At 39.2% G+C, this 17,425-nt stretch overlaps 1 protein-coding gene across 2 annotated transcripts in view; it reads right to left on the bottom strand.

Annotated features, from left to right (window-relative positions):
- Nucleotides 1–17,425, bottom strand: part of lama2 (laminin, alpha 2) — a 558,082-nt gene that overhangs the window by 501,613 nt on the left and 39,044 nt on the right. The window contains exon 1 of one of the 2 annotated variants that reach the window (XM_062033746.1): nt 17,270–17,373. The exons of the other annotated variant lie outside the window; for it this stretch is intronic. The gene's annotated coding sequence lies outside the window, so the exon portion shown is untranslated. Of the gene's footprint in view, nt 1–17,269; nt 17,374–17,425 lie in introns of those variants that run through there. 2 annotated transcript variants of the gene reach the window in all.

Genomic DNA, 17,425 nt, shown 5'->3' with positions numbered 1-17,425 from the left:
GACTCCAGTGTACGTCATGCGATCCCAGTTAATTAACTGTCAAAGGGTGAGACGAACGTTAGAAGAGAAGAATACACATCATAAGTTATGTGAAGTCAACTGACAGCACAGTGGCTTATGTTGTTCGCACAAAGCCAGATGGTATGGGTTCGGATCTTAGCTCAGACCTCTGTGTAGAGTTCAAACACAGTCCAAAAAACATGCATGTTAGGTTAAGAAGAGGCACTAAATTATCTGCATGTGTAAATGTGAGGGTGATTGGTTGTCTGTCTATACGTGCTGAAAATGAATGACTGGATGTATAATTATGGCTGCAAGTGAGGATTTATGCTTCCATTTTTCCTATTGAATATATTTTGAAGCAGTGTTAAAAGTATGGATTCAACCTCAAAAACAGCTCGTGGTGATGGAACGGTGCTGATGGTCTATCAGAGTAATTAGAGTGGTTAAGTAGGCCCAGGATTACTGCCCTGGCAAACCATGCCACAACAAAGAACCCTTCATGGCCCAAAACTGACTAAAAGGATAAAAACAGATCTCTTGACCCAGTTCAGTTCTAGGGATAACTATAATTACAAGTAACAAAACTGACCAATGTCCAGAGCATGTTATTGTTTTTCATTTTCTCAGATACTTCTTATATTGACTAAAGTGATCAATAAATTCAAGTATGAACAGAACTACATTACTTTGATTAGTCTGCTGGTATTTCAAGGAGGGGAAAAAATGATCTAGGACCCTGTTGTATACTCGCTTGTCGTTTTAACAAAGAATACATTACTCACATTATTGGAAAAGTCTGCTGATCAGTTTAGAATAATGGAATGAAACTTAAAAATGCTCCGGTGGTGGTTCATATTTGAAAGTCGCTGATTCGCTCTTGTTGCTATCAATCAAAGAGATTTCAGCACTGACAGATCATCATGCAGAATCCCAGCGTCCAGGCCAGCTGATGCCAGCCCACTGTCCCATAGACCCTCAGAGACGCTCAGTGTCGGATGGGTGTCAGAAAACCGAGCATTTATCCAATGGCTTTCTAGTTTCCCCTCAATGGAACAACCCACTTCATGATTTTCCCTATTGAAGTCTTTGGACGCTTCAACATAGTTGACACAATGAAAGAAGAAAGTCGTACCAGTGACCTGTGAAAAGTAGCTGGTTCTGAACAAAAGTTAAACACATTCTAGCGCTTACTTTGTCAATGAAATGTAAACAAAAAAGTACTTATTTTACCACTTATTTTTTACATTTTAGGGGAAGCTGAGCTCCCCTTGCAGTCTTTAAAGCAATCTCCAGTGATACATAAATAGTCTTTAGCAGGTCATTCCATGCCCCCCTCTTTTTCCAAATGTTTTATTTGTAAGAAAACTTTAATTGCAATAAGTTGGGCTTTCCAAGTTGAGGAAGTCTGACAGATTTCCCAGTGGTGTGTTCTATCAAACCCATCCAGCTAAGCGCGGCGGCTTTTTGCATTAACAAAGCAGACTGGGATCAACATGTTTCAGAAACATAACACTGAGATGGATTCATCTCATGAAAACATTGATTTCTCTAATGGCCTAAACACACACAAACACACACACAAGATTCACGTTCTATTCACTATGATGCCTCCAGTGAACTTGCAAGAACACCTTGGTTGAATCTGCATTAGTAAATGCTTTGAATAGAGCCTTTTTAAATTGGTAATAACATTGCAAATAGCAGCTTCAGTTAAGGCTGGTACACAAAGATTTTCTAAATATTAAGTGATTTTTTTTTATCTGTTCCACACGAAAATCAGGCATTGAGCTGTTGTAATCTTTGTGTGTATGGTGTCCTACGACATGTCAGCGCGGCCCATCAAACACATAACGACTGTGTCCCACTATCATGTCTGATGTAAGTCGAAATCTGGCGTGAACAAGTGTGGTCTAAAATGGAAGAAGAAGATACATAGCAACCAACATTGGCTACTTTCGGTATAACGTCACAATTCACACTGCAAAGACTCCCCATAGACATGACAACTTTTGGTCGGATTGTCGGCACCGACCCGTTTTGGAGCCGATTAGCCGGACAAATTCAATCCTAACACACCCTTAGACAGTTAGACCACAGGACAAACTTATAAGCAGTGTTGGGTTAGTTACTGAAAACCAGTAACTAGTTACAATTACTAGTTACTTTATTTCAAAAGTAACTCAGTTACTAACTCAGTTACTTACACCAAAAAGTAATGCGTTACTGTGAAAAGTAACTATTTAGTTACTTATTTTTTCCCCCTTTTTTTTAAGGCTCCCATTAATGCCCTTTTAGCCTTCATTTCAGTACTGTTATTGCACTGCAGAATAATACAATCTGTTGATCAACTTGACATGCATTTGCATCACTGAACTCAGAAAGCAATGTGGTCTACATACAACACACAAAGACAAAGATATGTTTCAAAGGGCCAATTTATTTCAGGCCAGAAAAAATTGACAAAACTATTTTAAATAGCTGCAACATAATGGCACTTTAACTTTAACTCTAAGTAGATAGGATCTTTGATCCAAGACACAACTTACATTTAACTAAAATTGTATTTTCTTTGTGCTCGACAAAAGAAAAGTATTGAGAATGTCTCCATGTTAAAAAACTCGACTTCTGGCTTCGCCATGATGTCTTGTTAGTTGTTATGAGAGTAGCGTATGTGTGTGTGTGTGTGTGTGTGTGTGTGTGTGCGTGTGTGTGGCCCTTTAATATATGACAGCATGAGAGGTGAGTGACGTCAGTGAGTGAGTGGGCGAGAGAGGTGAGGGAGCGGCGACAGTGAGTGCGTGTAGGTGCTCTAGCTTGCTGGATGGCTGCGTCCAATAAAGTCACAAAGTTGCAACAAACCGCCGGGCTCGTCATTCACCCTCAGCTGTAAAGACCCTCTTCCGGGTAAAGTGAAGGTTGTTAGACCCGAAGTACGGCTCTGGAGGAACGTCTCCCCTGCGGGGAGGCGTGCTTTCTGTGGCTGGGGGAAAGCACGCCTCTTCTTTTCCACCGTAGCGCTCCAATAAAACACACTCAGATCTTCAGTTTCTAGCCGATACTACATAAAAATAACGTAAAATAACGCAGTAACGCATCATGCAGTAACGGTAACTGAGTTACTGTATATAAAAAAATAACGCGTTAGATTACTAGTTACCGCCGAAACTAACGGAGAAAGAGCCATATTAGTCCCAACACTGCTTATAAGTCATAAGACAACCGGGAGTTTGCACTTTTTGAACAAAAGGGGGAAAATCGGGACAGAAACAACTCTGTTGTTTTGATTTGTGTACCCCACATAAATTACACACAAAATGTTGAAAGAGCCATATTGGACCAAAAATACAAAAAAATCATCTGTCTGGAGCCGCAAAAAATTAAACGCTATATATAAGTTTTATAATGAAGGCAACACATGATGTAAGTGTCTATCCATCCATCCATCCATTTCCTACCGCTTGTCCCTTTTGGGGTCGCTGGAGCCTATCTCAGCTGCATTCGGGCGGAAGGCGGGGTACACCCTGGACAAGTCGCCAACACAGATAGACAGACAACATTCACACACTAGGGCCAATTTTAGTGTTGCCAATCAACCTATCCCCAGGTGCATGTTTTTGGCGGTGGGAGGAAGCCGGAGTACCCGGAGGGAACCCACGCAGTCACGGGGAGAACATGCAAACTCCACGCAGAAAGATCCCGAGCCCGGGATTGAACCCAGGACTACTCAGGACCTTCGTATTGTGAGGCACATGCACTAACCCATGTTCCTCCGTGCTGCTCATGTAAGTGTCTATATTAGCTTTATTAGCCTACTATCAAAATGACCATGTGTCGCAGGCTGACATGACCATGTGTCGCAGGCTGACACAAATCTTCATTGACAGAAATGTTGAAATTGAATATTTATTCTACTCATTTTTACAACATTGGAAAACATTAGTAAAACGGAAGCTTTTTTTTTTTAGAGGGTGAGATAACTCTTAAGATATAGATGTGTGTGTTCATGTTAAAGGAAATGGCAGGCTGTCTTCTTCTAATGGATTAATTGCAATCTTTGCAAGCTGGGTAATGTTTACAGTGGTCTGGAACAACATGGCACACAAACAACTATCAGAAATGCAAATATTACATACAGATAATGTGTCATGAGACATACAGATAATGTGTCATGAGACATGCAAATATAAATTAAATACACAGAGGACATAAATAAAGGAAATTAAATGAGCTCAAGTATACCTACAAACAAGGCATAATGATGCAATATGTTACATACAGTTAAGCCTAAAGAGTATGTTAGCATCAATTAGCTTGCAGTCATGCACGGACCAAATATGCTTGATTTGGACTCCACACAAGTCAATAAACAAAGCTCACATTTGTGAGTTCACGCACAGCATAAAACATTTGGTGGACAAAATGAGACAAAAACACGTATTTCTGTGGCAGCATCGGAGAAAGCTATACATGTAAACAAACTGTTGCGTCACAGTCGACACAACTACAGTGATTTCAAGGACCACCAAAATCAGTAGGACAAAAGGGCGCTCGCCAACTACTCTCATCAGTAAAGCATGAACACAAACATAATAAACAGTGGGCTTTCTAACAATTAGGAAGGTTTGTGTTATGTTTGTAACCTGACTCTCGCCAGATCCTTGTAGTTCGCTGAGCTCCACACAAGGATCTGGGACTTCTAAATAGGAGATGTATTTCAGAAGGCGGGGCCCTGTAAAAAAATCATTGTATGTGATTGGATAAACCACTTGTCCGTTATCTTGAATGATGTGCTACTTCAACCACTCGCATCGAAATCAACTCGTGACGCTGATGAGAGCGACGCTGGGAAATCAAAAACAGAACAGCCGACATAATGGATAGCGACAGAGTGAAAAATTAGAGAACTTTTACTGAAACAACGCAGCAATGTCAGTAGACGATCGATGTTGTTTGTGCAAAGAAAATATGCGAATAAAAGGCTTCATTGGGAAGCCTTCATTTCTCCTTCACCACCAGTGGAGCGATTTGGTGAATCAAGCTCTTGCCAAACCCGGTCGGAAGAAGAGCCAAAACATCCTTGCCACCAATAAATGCCTTCAAAACCGTTCTCTGTTCATCTTTTAAAGAATTAATATTCGATAGATTCGACATAACAGTTGCAATAGCAGAATCACACGACTACTCGCTGCGTACCGCCATTGTTGTTTGAATCAAACAGTCGCTTCGGCGCTACGTCACATCTATGAAATCCCGCCCGACGCTCCTGATTGGTTCATTATTTTTTGCTATCTTGAAGGAGTTTGCATTGCCCTCGATCCCAGATCCTTGTGTGGAGCTCAGCGAACTATAAGGATCTGGCGAGAGTCAGGTTTTTATGTTTGTCCTCCTACAGAAACAAAAAAAAAAATGTCCCCCATCTTTTTTTCATTTTCATTCATTTTTTGAAAAAGCTCCAGGGAGCCACTTGGGCGGCGCTAAAGAGCCACAGGTTGCCGACCACAGCACTAAGGCAGGTATTTTTGGCTATTGTTGGCTCTAAAGTCTCATTTAAAATTATTTGTTTCTAAACTTCAAAAAATGTATCGATTCCATCATGATGTCATAGGATGTATGTATCAAGTGCATTGACATTTCCCGCTGTGGTACGCGCCGATAGTAAACCTTGTGACACCTTGGGTAAGAACCTAAGCTTGCTTCCATTGTAGATGCAGGTTCTAAAATGCCAAAATGTTACTTAAGTCGATTATTTTCAATGTTCCAAAAAAATCAACAGATTAAAGTTGTGTTGTACTATTAAGGCAAATTATGTACAAGTCAAGACAATAGCAGACATTAAATCAGAGCAGAGTTACTCTTCCTATTGAAAAATGGTTTTACATATTGTACATGGTCTTAAAGCAAACATTCAACATGCTATTTACCTTTGAACTGTATTTATAACATTAGGTCAAATACTGTATGACAGGTGAGTTCTTCAATTTTGATGTCTATTTTACTGTTTTAATTGGTTTTACCCTTTAAAATAGTTTTTAATCATATTTATTTCTTATATTGTCTCTGTATTGGTTTTCTATTCATTTATTCAGTCATTGGTGTAGCATAATATTGTTTTTAATATTGTTTTTAATATTGTTTTTAACATGGCTGTGCAGCACATTGGAAAAATTCTTGTTGTGTAAATGTGCTATATAAATAGAGTGGATTGGATTGGATTGAATGTACTTGAATCTTTAGATAAAAGACTTCTACCCAAAAACTGCATCAGAAACTACACCACACATTGACCTTCCTTTTCGGAACATTCCATCAACCAGTTCCATCCAACATTTATCAGCTGTGATTTCTCACCATCTGTCTCATAACTCCACACCCACTTCCCCTAATTTCTCAGTAACAAAGATTGTACGAACAGACTCTCAAAATTGGTCGTACATTCCTTGGAAGAACAGTTCAGATTGCAATCTCGGAATACAATACGGCCATTTTGTCATGTGTCCCCATTCCTCATCACGCCCTGAGTGATGGCTGTCCCCATTCAAAGTCCCAAATGTTTTAGTTTTTTGAGGATGGACTGCTATTGTCCTTTGCAGACTTTTATATCCCTGGATTATCTGTGCAATATTGCATTTAATGCATGTTATAGTAGACCACTACTTATCCAATAGTATAAGGAGGAGCGCCCTGGAGGGGTATTAGTGTCTTTGTTCATGCTTGAACAATACACAATCCTCCAGCGAGGTGGCAGCAGTGCTCAAACTCATCAACAGGCTTCCTGTTCAACCCAGTAGAAGACGTATACAGGTTGTAGCTGATGAAGGAGGAGAGGTGGAGAAGTTACAGTAAAAGGAAAAGGGAAGAGTCAAAAGCAAGGAAACAAGTGATGATAAACAGAATAAGGACAGTACCATATTTTCCGGACTATAGAGCGCACTGGAATATAAGCCACACCCACTACATTTTAAAAGAAAACATTTTTTTTTTTTTTTTTTACATATATTATTCACACCGGTACATAGTGAAATGAGATATTTACACAAAGATTTTGTAAATGTTTATTTTCATACATTTAATTATATTTATGTTCAAAACTGTTATAAACCGCAGGGTTTAAAGCGTGGAACAAAAGTAGCGGCTTATATTCTGGAAACTACGGTAAATACGAGAAAGCGTACTATTCATAGTCCTTGGGTTTAGGGAAATGAGGAAAGACTGGTGTGTGTTTTATGCCAAAAAACTCTGGCCTTGAAAGCATGGAACCAACAAATTTAAAGGTTTTAACATTATAGTGCCAAGTATATATAAACCACAGTGAATCAGTTTTTTTACCTTGAGAATCACACAAACTGAACAGTCTCGTTTAAAGGGGTCATATTATGATTTTTTTTTCCACATTTAAATCACTTCCTTGTGGTCTACATAACATGTGATGATGGTTCTTTGTTTAAAATTTATCATAGAATATGTTTTAAGGACCGTTTTTAAGCCGCTTTCTGACTGTCTCTTAAGGATGCGCCGTGTCTCCACTTTGACAGTCTTCTCCCCGCCACCCATGTTGTAGTTTTAGCACTTCTGACAGATATAAGTTCAAACTATATGCTAACTGGTATAAGAGATGTCAACAGCGGAGGACGCATGTGCATGTACGAGCCAGTCTGCCCTACAAAAAAAGCATAGCGGAAAAGAAGGGTGCTTTTTGACTACACTGCGGACTAAAATGGCATACTCGTGTACAGCACTTTGGCTAAATTTCTACCATATACAATAGGTACCACTGTAATTTTGCCTCATTCCTGTGAGATTGTTGCGTGTGACTGAGGCATTAAGGAGTGGGACTGCCCAGGACTAGCTGCAGTGTGTTCAAACAACCACCAGGTAGCATCTGTGAGCAAATAATACTCTATCATCTCTTTCCCTTTTGGACTTATCAGGTCGTTGCATTCCTCACTTACGCTTAAAGTGAAAAATTAGGCAAAAATTTAACTGGTAACATCTGTATGGAGATATCCGCTGATGTCACAATTGGGCAAAACATCACTAATGGGGAAAATTCCCAATAGCTTGTTTGGAAGAAGCATGAAAGAAGGCAAGATTGCTTGAAAAATATCCCCGCAATGTATCAATGGTTTGATTTCACATTTTCGGGACTTACGCAGATCCCAAACATACAAATAGGTCCCAATAGGTAAGATAAGTTGGTTTTGCAATAAAGGTTACCTTTAAATAAAACAACTGCGGCAGGTAGCATCTAAAACTGTGGTTTGATAAGATTTTAAAAAATACATATGAAGTTCTCAATAGTATTTTTAATTTATAAAAGGGGCAAAATAATTACAGAAAATAAGTGAAAACCACTGTGTAGGACCTAAACTGGTGCAAAAGGACGCTAACATTGAGCCATTTGACAGCCTAACATAACAGTAAGTGGAGGAACATGTGCCACAAAAAGGGGATTTTCCTCTCAGAAGAGGCCGCCTACCTACCGCCTACTATAGCCCCTAATTGAGAACACAGCTACTATCTGATATACCCTTGCCAAAATCCACATTTCATCTCTTATTTTTTGTCTTATGAGTCCAGACAAAAAAAAAAACAACAATGGGTAATCAGGCCATTTTCTCATTGACACACATACAGTAGTGAACTATGCAGAGACACGCACAGGATAGTTAAAGAACAGTCGTTATTAGACAGCAAAAAGCATGGCAATCACTAGACTTGTCTTGAGATGATACAACACATCAAATACAATCAATGTATTCACAAAGAGGGACACACTTTCTTTTTTGTGGGAATATTAAACCTCTGTTGATGGATTTATTTCTCCTCCTGTCAATCATAATCTCTGAAGACTTTAATGCAGTTCACCAGTGTTACCGCTGTCATGCAGCAAACTGATCTTTCACAGTTCCACAGACACAAAGTGAGTGTTTTGTGAGGTGAGTAGAAAATTACAACCAAGACATAAATACGTTTTCACTTCGCTCCATTGGTAAGATACCAAGCAAATTGATTTGACTTAGTTTCAGATTCATCAGAGGGGTCTGCCTGCATGACAATTCAATGCAGGTTTTTTTTCTTTATTTGTGATGCTTGAAATATTTCCAGAAACACCCCACAGGATGTCAAATGGTGAAGCAACCTCTTAACAACCCTCTATAGAACTCTTGGAAAGCCAGAACTATAACTTTGAGTACAAACATTCTTCTTGAGCTCTCAATCTGACAAAAAATTTGGTTCTAGTCATATTCTCATGGCATTAAATTGATTGCAACTGGAATGTTCATGTTTTGGTCATAGTTCAAGCACATACTGGAGTAAAGGTGACTATCAGCCTAGAAATGTGCAGTGGTGTGCCGTCAGAACCAGCAAGGTGTTCTCTGCTGGCCTAACATAAATAATGATCATAAATAAATAAAAGTTAATTTTCCTTTTAATTTACTTTCCATAAATATATAAAAGTATTCATCATAATCTCTTTATATCATATTAGGCTCCAGTGTTGCTTGTTTTCACGTTTGAGTTTTTATCCAATCACAATTCAGCTAGCTTGTTGCCAGAGCTGTATGAATTCTGCTAGAGACCTTCTGAATCAACGTTAGCGGTGGCTGTGCAGTGTAAACAAACGGAGGGCGTTCAGTTGATAGACAGTTACGACAGCCAATTAGATCACGAGTAGCCCATCGAGGTAGCCTTACGTTAAACGTGACTGTGATTGGATACTCACTTGTCAATCCGAACTTGAGTATCCAATCACAAGTAGTGATTTACGAAAGCAGGAAGTGGTACCGGAGCCATACCTGGCCAGCAGAAAAAAATCACCGGTACTCACTTTTTTAACCCCCAAAGAGGAGAGAAAAATGTTAATTAGATGGCAGATATACATTTGCAAGGCCATTTTCAAGAAAGATATTTAAAGAGAAACTAGATCTTGTGAGACGAGGTCGGCCCACCCTGGAAGCTATCTAAGCTGTCCCGGCGAAGGAATGGCTTGCCCGCCACTACCATTCGAATCAACAGACTACGAGCGGTACAAATTGTGAGTACAAATATTTTATTTCTTTATTTTTTTTACCTTTGATATGTTTTTTACATTTATTTTAATTTTGACTCTCCCACGTAAGATATGTTTTAATTTCTGATGCGGGTTTATTGATTTTTAAATGCGCCAAAAAACAGCCCGCTTTGTACACTATTGAGGTATTTCTCCAGCCGTGGTCATGTGGTGACATAAATTATGGTATTTTCAGAGATATTCATTGAAATATGACTAAGTAGGACATCACTGAAGGCCTAGGTGGGGAAACGCACGTGAATATGTGACTAGAGATGAAATGCTATACGGTTTATCTGTAAACCATAATGACATTTCAGACTGTTATCAAACCTTTTCTAATCTTAATCACAAGTAGGATGAAACATTGTTAGTTGACTGCACAAAAAACATAAGAAAAAGAAGAAGTCATTAATATTTTACAAAAATATGGCAAAAGGCATATCAATTGAGGGCAATCAATATATATTTGCAACTTATTGTGACTGCAATGTCATCCCTCATTCCCAGTTATACAATCAGTAAGAACACTCCAAAATAATTCACAAAATCCATGGCCCGTTTACTCAAATAAGGGCATGTCGTTGAATCCATCAGTCCGCTGATTGTGGTACTGAAGAAAAAGGAAATGAGACTTAAGTGGCTTCTGTTTTGATCTGACGCTATATGGAAATTAACATGGATTTAAAATCACTTGACCTACTGGATCAAGTGGGTTCTTACAATGGTAAAGGGACAACTAATATGTTGTTCTACCACATTTTAGTCAGCTCACACTTTTAAGGACTAAAGACTGTTAGCCATGATAAAAGAAAAAAAGTTAAAACAGGTGATAGGGCTTGGTGGTATACCGGTATAATAGTTAATACAGGTATATTTTAGAAAGTGGTATATATTTGAGACAATACCACCATACCAGTATATTTTGATGTGCCTTTGTTATGGCCGTTTGCTCTTCTCTGCGTCTGACGGGGAAAGCACAGGGCACGCTCTTTGACTTCTTGACTCCCAAGTGATGCAATGTTTTATTTGCCTATTGGTGAGTGACTACAGCTTTTTTTAAACATACACCAATTTGCTTGAGAACCTCTCTCTCTCCTTGTAGCGACTTTCTCACTAATCTCATCGGTTTATGTTGTTAACTTCGGTTAGCAACTTAACACAGAAGCTAACAATAGCTTGTCTCTGCTGCTCGCTCCGTGTGTCAAATGTTGAGCTATCCCTCGGCTTGAAGGTGCTTTTATCCATAGCCTGTGCGGACTAGGCTACTGTAGTATTGCGGCAGGGTGACTGAAAAGTAGTTTTTAACCTAACAGCCAGTGGCTTTCACCGCAGTGAGCAAGTAGAAGCTCCATCGATCCCCGCGCACAAGGGTGAGGCTATAAACTTAAGTTAATGAACAAAAATGAACAAATATTGCTTTGACATAGTAACAGCTAACTACTTTATAAGAATAAACAACACGTTACTACTTACAACACAAATAATCCGAGTACTCTCAACATTGGTTATCAAGCCGTAAAACACTTGGGCAACTTTAAGATTCAGGTATATACCGTACACCGCCATTCGGACTAAAAACACCACGCTATCAGTTTTTGGTTGCCCAACCCTAACAGGAGATATGGTTTAAAAAAAACTAGGCGTTTAAAAATGACAGGAATGTAGTAAAATGGTAAATATAAAACAGGTGGCTATCAAAGGCTTCCAACTCAAAAATATTCCAAAACAAAACCACTCAAACACTAACAACAAAATGCTGCAAATTAAAAGTATGGCAATGAAATGAACGCTAGGCCCGGGCCGATGACAAATTCTGCTTGACAAATAGTGACCTACACATTTTTGCTGATAAACAATATTATTGTCAACATTACTTTGAAACCAAATTAACCCTTGATGAAATAATACATATCATTAATGCAAATACACCCTTTCGTATGCAAAAAATGTGTATTTTTCGTATATTTTAGACTTAGACTTCCTTTTATTGTCATTCAAATTTGAACTTTACAGTACAGATAAGAACAACATTTCATTGCATTAGCTCGTTGTAGTGCAGGATAAAAGAGCAATAAGGTGCAGATATAAATAGATTACTGTACAGATACATATATTGCACTTTTGCATATGCATCCACGTTTATGGATGTATGTTATATTGTCTTTATATTCCAGTGAGTTAATCCGTTTTTTGGGGGGGAATTGAGGGAATTATTTTGATGCGTTCAAGAGTCCGACGGCCTGAGGGAAGAAGCTGTTACAGAACCTGGAGGTTCTGCTACGGAGGCTGCGGAACCTCTTTCTAGAGTCCAGCAGTGAAAACAGTCCTTTGTAATTGGAATTAAATTAAAAATTAGAGATGTCTGATAATATCGGCAGGCCAATATTATCGGACGATAAATGCTTTAAAAATGTGATATCGGAAATTATCGGTATCGGTTTCAAAAAGTAAAATTAATGACTTTTTAAAACGCCGTTGTACGGAGCGGTACATATCCGGTAAAACACGGATATAAACCCAGTCAGCAGCCCCTCACCTCTTCCCTCTCCCCACACACAACACAGGAGTTGACGACTGCAGCATGAGAGGTTTACTGGCGACGCTTGATGACCTCATCAAACCGCCGCGAGCGCAGCATAACTAAGGACAGCACACACCCTGGCTTCCACCTGTTCGACCTGCTACCATCGGGCAGGCGTTACAGGTGCATCAGAGCCAGAACAAACAGGCTCAGAGACAGCTTCTTTCCCAGAGCTGTCACCATTCTGAACTCTAACTTATAATAATAATTCACCCCTATACAATATCCTACCCTAATACCCTACTGTGCAATATTACCCTTCGAGTGCAATACATCCGACACTGTTATTTTTTACTCCGGTACTCTTGCCTTGTACTGTATATTGTACAGTATTTTGTATTTCTAGTGTTTTGTATATTGTACAGGATTGCTTATTATTTTTATTGGATAGTAGTCTGTTTATTTCAATTGTTAGTTGTTGTTTTTTCTTTATTACCTCTTGTGTATTTTATTTTTACCCCATATTTGTTCCCACTACCGCACCTTAAATTGGAGTCCTTAATCTCGTTATATGCAAATACAATGACAATAAAGTCCATTCTATTCTATTCTATTCTTCTATAACAACAACAAGAGTGTGTTGTTGCCTGTGCTGTAGCCGTGGCTAACAAGAGAGCTCGCTCAATGATTGACTAACGAGACCATGTGTATGGTTTGGGATTTTTTAAAGTGTGTCTGACGGATAAAAAACTGGCAATTTGCAATGACTGCAAAAAGTTGGTTATGCGAGGAGGAACCAAGACGTCTTCCTTTAATACAAGCAATTTGATCTCCCACCTCTTCAAGAATCATAAGGAGAACACGATGAATACAAGCGGAAGATGGATGAAAAGCAAACACAGAAAAAAAGTAGTACCACACGGTTGTCGCTTAAAGACTCCGCCGAGAAAAAACAAAAATACAACAAAAACCACCCCGGGGCGAAAGCTCACGTTGCGGTCAGGGACAACGCACGACGGTGGAGTTTGGTGTGAATAGTCTGCCCTGCATGGCGCACACTTTGCAGCTTGCAGTGAACTGAGATGTCCGGTCTCAACGCAGCATTTCAGAAGCTCTGGCTGACTGCTAGGCCAATTCAAGCACTCACCACTAGCTTGCAGCACATTTGTGTTACTCATACAAATACGTTAGAGCAGGGCAGATTGAGCCCAGTTTATAATTTCCTGTTATACCGTATGCCAGGCAGTCTTGCACTAAATAAGGACTGTTATTGTTTACTTTAATACTCTAGTATACTCTGGACTGAAGCGGTGTGCCTTCATTGGTTTTTATAGCTGTTGTTATAAGGCATGTTTAAAAAAAATTAAGAATAATGCACTTTCTTAGACTTAGACTTAGACTTTGTGAAAGTCAAAGTATAGTATTTCCCATAGTTGTAGTGGGTATCAGCATTATCTCAGGGAGAGCATAACCCAAATTCCAAGCTGCTGTTTTGAGGCATGTTAAAAATAAAAAAAAAAGCACTTTGTGACTTAAATATGGCAGTGCCATGTTGGCACTTTTTTCCATAATTTGAGTTGAAGTTGTTCTCTTATTTTGGAAAACCATGTTAGATTGTTTAATGCATCCAGCAGGGCATCACAACAAAATTAGGCATAATAATGTGTTAATTCCACGACCGTATATATCGGTATCAGTTGATATCAGAATCGGTAGTTAAGAGTTGGACAATATCGGAATATCGGCAAAAAAGCCATTATCGGACATCTCTAATAAAAAATAAAATATACTCGTCTGTCTATACTGGTTTCATGTAAATTAACTTTGAAAACATTTACATACACCTTATGCGGTATAGCTCGGTTGGTAGAGCGGCCGTGCCAGCAACTTGAGGGTTGCAGGTTCGATCCCCGCTTCCGCCATCCTAGTCACTGCCGTTGTGTCCTTGGGCAAGACACTTTACCCACCTGCTCCCAGTGCCACCCACACTGGTTTAAATGTAACTTAGATATTGGGTTTCACAATGTAAAGCGCTTTGAGTCACTTGAGAAAAAGCGCTATATAAATGTAATTCACTTCACTTCACCTTCTGTGTCCATTTATTTAATTTAAGATAAAATTGGTGAAAATATTTCAGTGTGTCTTGCTGTACTTTTTGAGCACAACAACGGTATGGGCGGTATTGCTCGGTTGGTAGAGTGGCCGTGCCAGCAACTTGAGGGTTCCAGGTTCGATCCCCGCTTCTGCAAACATAGTCACTGCCGTTGTGTCCTTGGGCAAGACCCTTTACCCACCTGCTCCCGGTGCCATCCACACTGGTTTAAAAATGTAACTTAGATATTGAGTTTCACAATGTAAAGCACTTTGAGTTGGGACAAGCGGTATAAAATGGATGGATGGATGGACTTCACATCAGTGTGATAATATTGGTATGATATGATAAATGTTCAAATTGTTACACACCCTCGTTGGGGGGCAAAAAAGCCTCTTTAAAGTCTTCACTAATGTTACATTTCCTACAACTAAATGAAAATAAAACTGAGATAATTGTTTTTGGTGCTAAAAAAGAAAGGTGTAAAGCCATCAAACACCTTCAATCACTGTCCTTGAAAACCTCAAATAAAGCCAGAAATCTTGGGGTTATTTTAGATTCTGATTTACATTTCGACAGTCACATCAAATCAGTAACAAAATCGGCCTACTATCACCTCAAAAATGTAACAAGACTTAGAGGGCTCATGTCAGCTCAAGACTTAGAAAAACTTGTACATGCCTTTACTACCAATAGGCTAGACTATTGTAATGGTCTCCTTGCAGGTCTTCCCAAAAAAACTGTCAGGCAGCTACAGCTTGTTCAGAACGCTGCTGCTAGAGTTCTAACAAATTCTTAAATCCTTACATTGGCTCCCTGTACATCAGAGAATTGATTTTGAAATCCTCCTGCTCACATATAAATCACTACATGGTCTAGGGCCGAAATATATCACCAATATGCTCCCACTATATAAGCCCTCTAGATCAGCACTAGTGTGCCGTGAGATACAGTCTGGTGTGCCGTAGGAGATTATCTAATTTCACCTATTTGAGTTGAAAATATTTTTTGCAAACCAGTAATTATAGTCTGCAAATGATGTGTTGTTGTTGAGTGTCGGTGCTGTCTAGAGCTCCGCAGAGTAACCGTGTAATACTCTTCCATATCAGTAGGTGGCAGCCGGTAGCGAATTGCTTTGTAGATGTCGGAAACAGCGGGAGGCACTGTGCAGGTAAAAAGGTGTCTCATGCTTAAACCAAAAATAAACAAAAGGTGAGTGCCCCTAAGAAAAGACATTGAAGTTTAGGGAAGGCTATGCAGAACGAAACTAAAACTGAACTGGCGACAAAGTCAACAAAAACAGAATGCTGGACAACAGCAAAGACTTACTGTGGAGCAAAGACAGCGTCCACAATGTACACCCGAACATGACATGACAAGCAAAATTGTCCCAACGAAGAAGATAAAAACTGATATATTCTTGATTGCTAAAACAAAGTAGATGCGGGAAATATCGCTCAAAGGGAGACATGAAACTGCCACAGCAAAATACCAAAAAAAGAGAAAAAAGCCACCAAAATAGGAGCGCAAGACAAGAACTAAAACACTACACACAGGAAAACAGCAAAAAAGTCAAAATAAGTCAGGGCGGGATGTGACAGTACACCTACTTTGAGACAAGAGCTATAGTGGTGCATGCTTGGTTATGGTTTAAAGTCATATCCAACAATTGCGACAACGACTTTTTACTGTCAACTGAGTTTCGTTTTTTAATGATTTCTGCTGGTGTGCCTCCGCATTTTGTCAACGCAAAAAATGTGCCTCGGCTCAAAAAAGGTTGAAAAACACTGCTCTAGATCAGTGGTGCCCAACCACCGGGCCACGGCCCGGTACCTGTCCGTGGACCGATTGGTATCGCGCACAAGAAATAAAAAATATATATATATATACCGTATATATATATATTTTTTAAATTAGATCAACATAAAAAACACAATATATACATTATATATCAATATAAATCAATACAGTCTGCAGGGATACAGTCCGTAAGCACACATGATTGTATTTTTTTATGAGAAAAAAAAAATATTTTTTTTTTTTTTTTTACTACTACCCCCCCGGTCCGTAGGACAAATTTTCAAGCGTTGACCGGTCCGCAAGTACAAAAAGGTTGGGGACCACTGCTCCAGATCAGTAAGATCTTCTGAGACAAATCTGTTAGTGGTTCCCAGAGTAAACTCAAATCAAGGGAGAGGATCATTCAGTCACTATGCAACAAATACCTGGAATAAACTTCCTGAAGATGTCAGACTTTCCCCAACTCTGACTACTTTTAAAACTAGACTGAAAACGTGTATGTTCACCTTAGCTTTCAGCTAAATCTTTTAATTTTTTAACTTTTAACGTCCGCACTGTTTTTGTTTTTATTGTCTGCATTTTAATTTTGCTTTTATTTTCTTTCATTTCACTTTGTTGTACCACATGTTGTGCTGTGAAGCACTTTGAGTCTGACTTGTGTACGAAAAGTGCTATACAAATAAAGTGCCTTGCCTTAACTAGAAAAACTACCATATTTCTATATTGGTCAGGGTTATCTGGCTGTTTTAAAGACGTGAGATATCAACAAGTCAACAAATGCGCAAACACAAGCCCCTACCTGCGTGTCTCCTTCAGAAATGTTGTCAGCTGTGAACTAATTGGCCAATTACTCAATTAAACAAACGTGTTATCAAAGCGTGTGGGAACACTTCCTGTTTTGCCCTGATTGTCGGCGGCCGCTGGACCAATTAGCGCATTAGTTAAAATGACGTAA

The sequence above is a fragment of the Entelurus aequoreus genome, linkage group LG23 (assembly GCF_033978785.1).
Source record: "Entelurus aequoreus isolate RoL-2023_Sb linkage group LG23, RoL_Eaeq_v1.1, whole genome shotgun sequence".
In the NCBI taxonomy this organism is placed as follows: Eukaryota; Metazoa; Chordata; class Actinopteri; order Syngnathiformes; family Syngnathidae; genus Entelurus; species Entelurus aequoreus.
The sequence above is the reverse complement of the archived record's forward strand: the minus strand, read 5'-3'. Positions and strand labels throughout refer to the sequence as shown.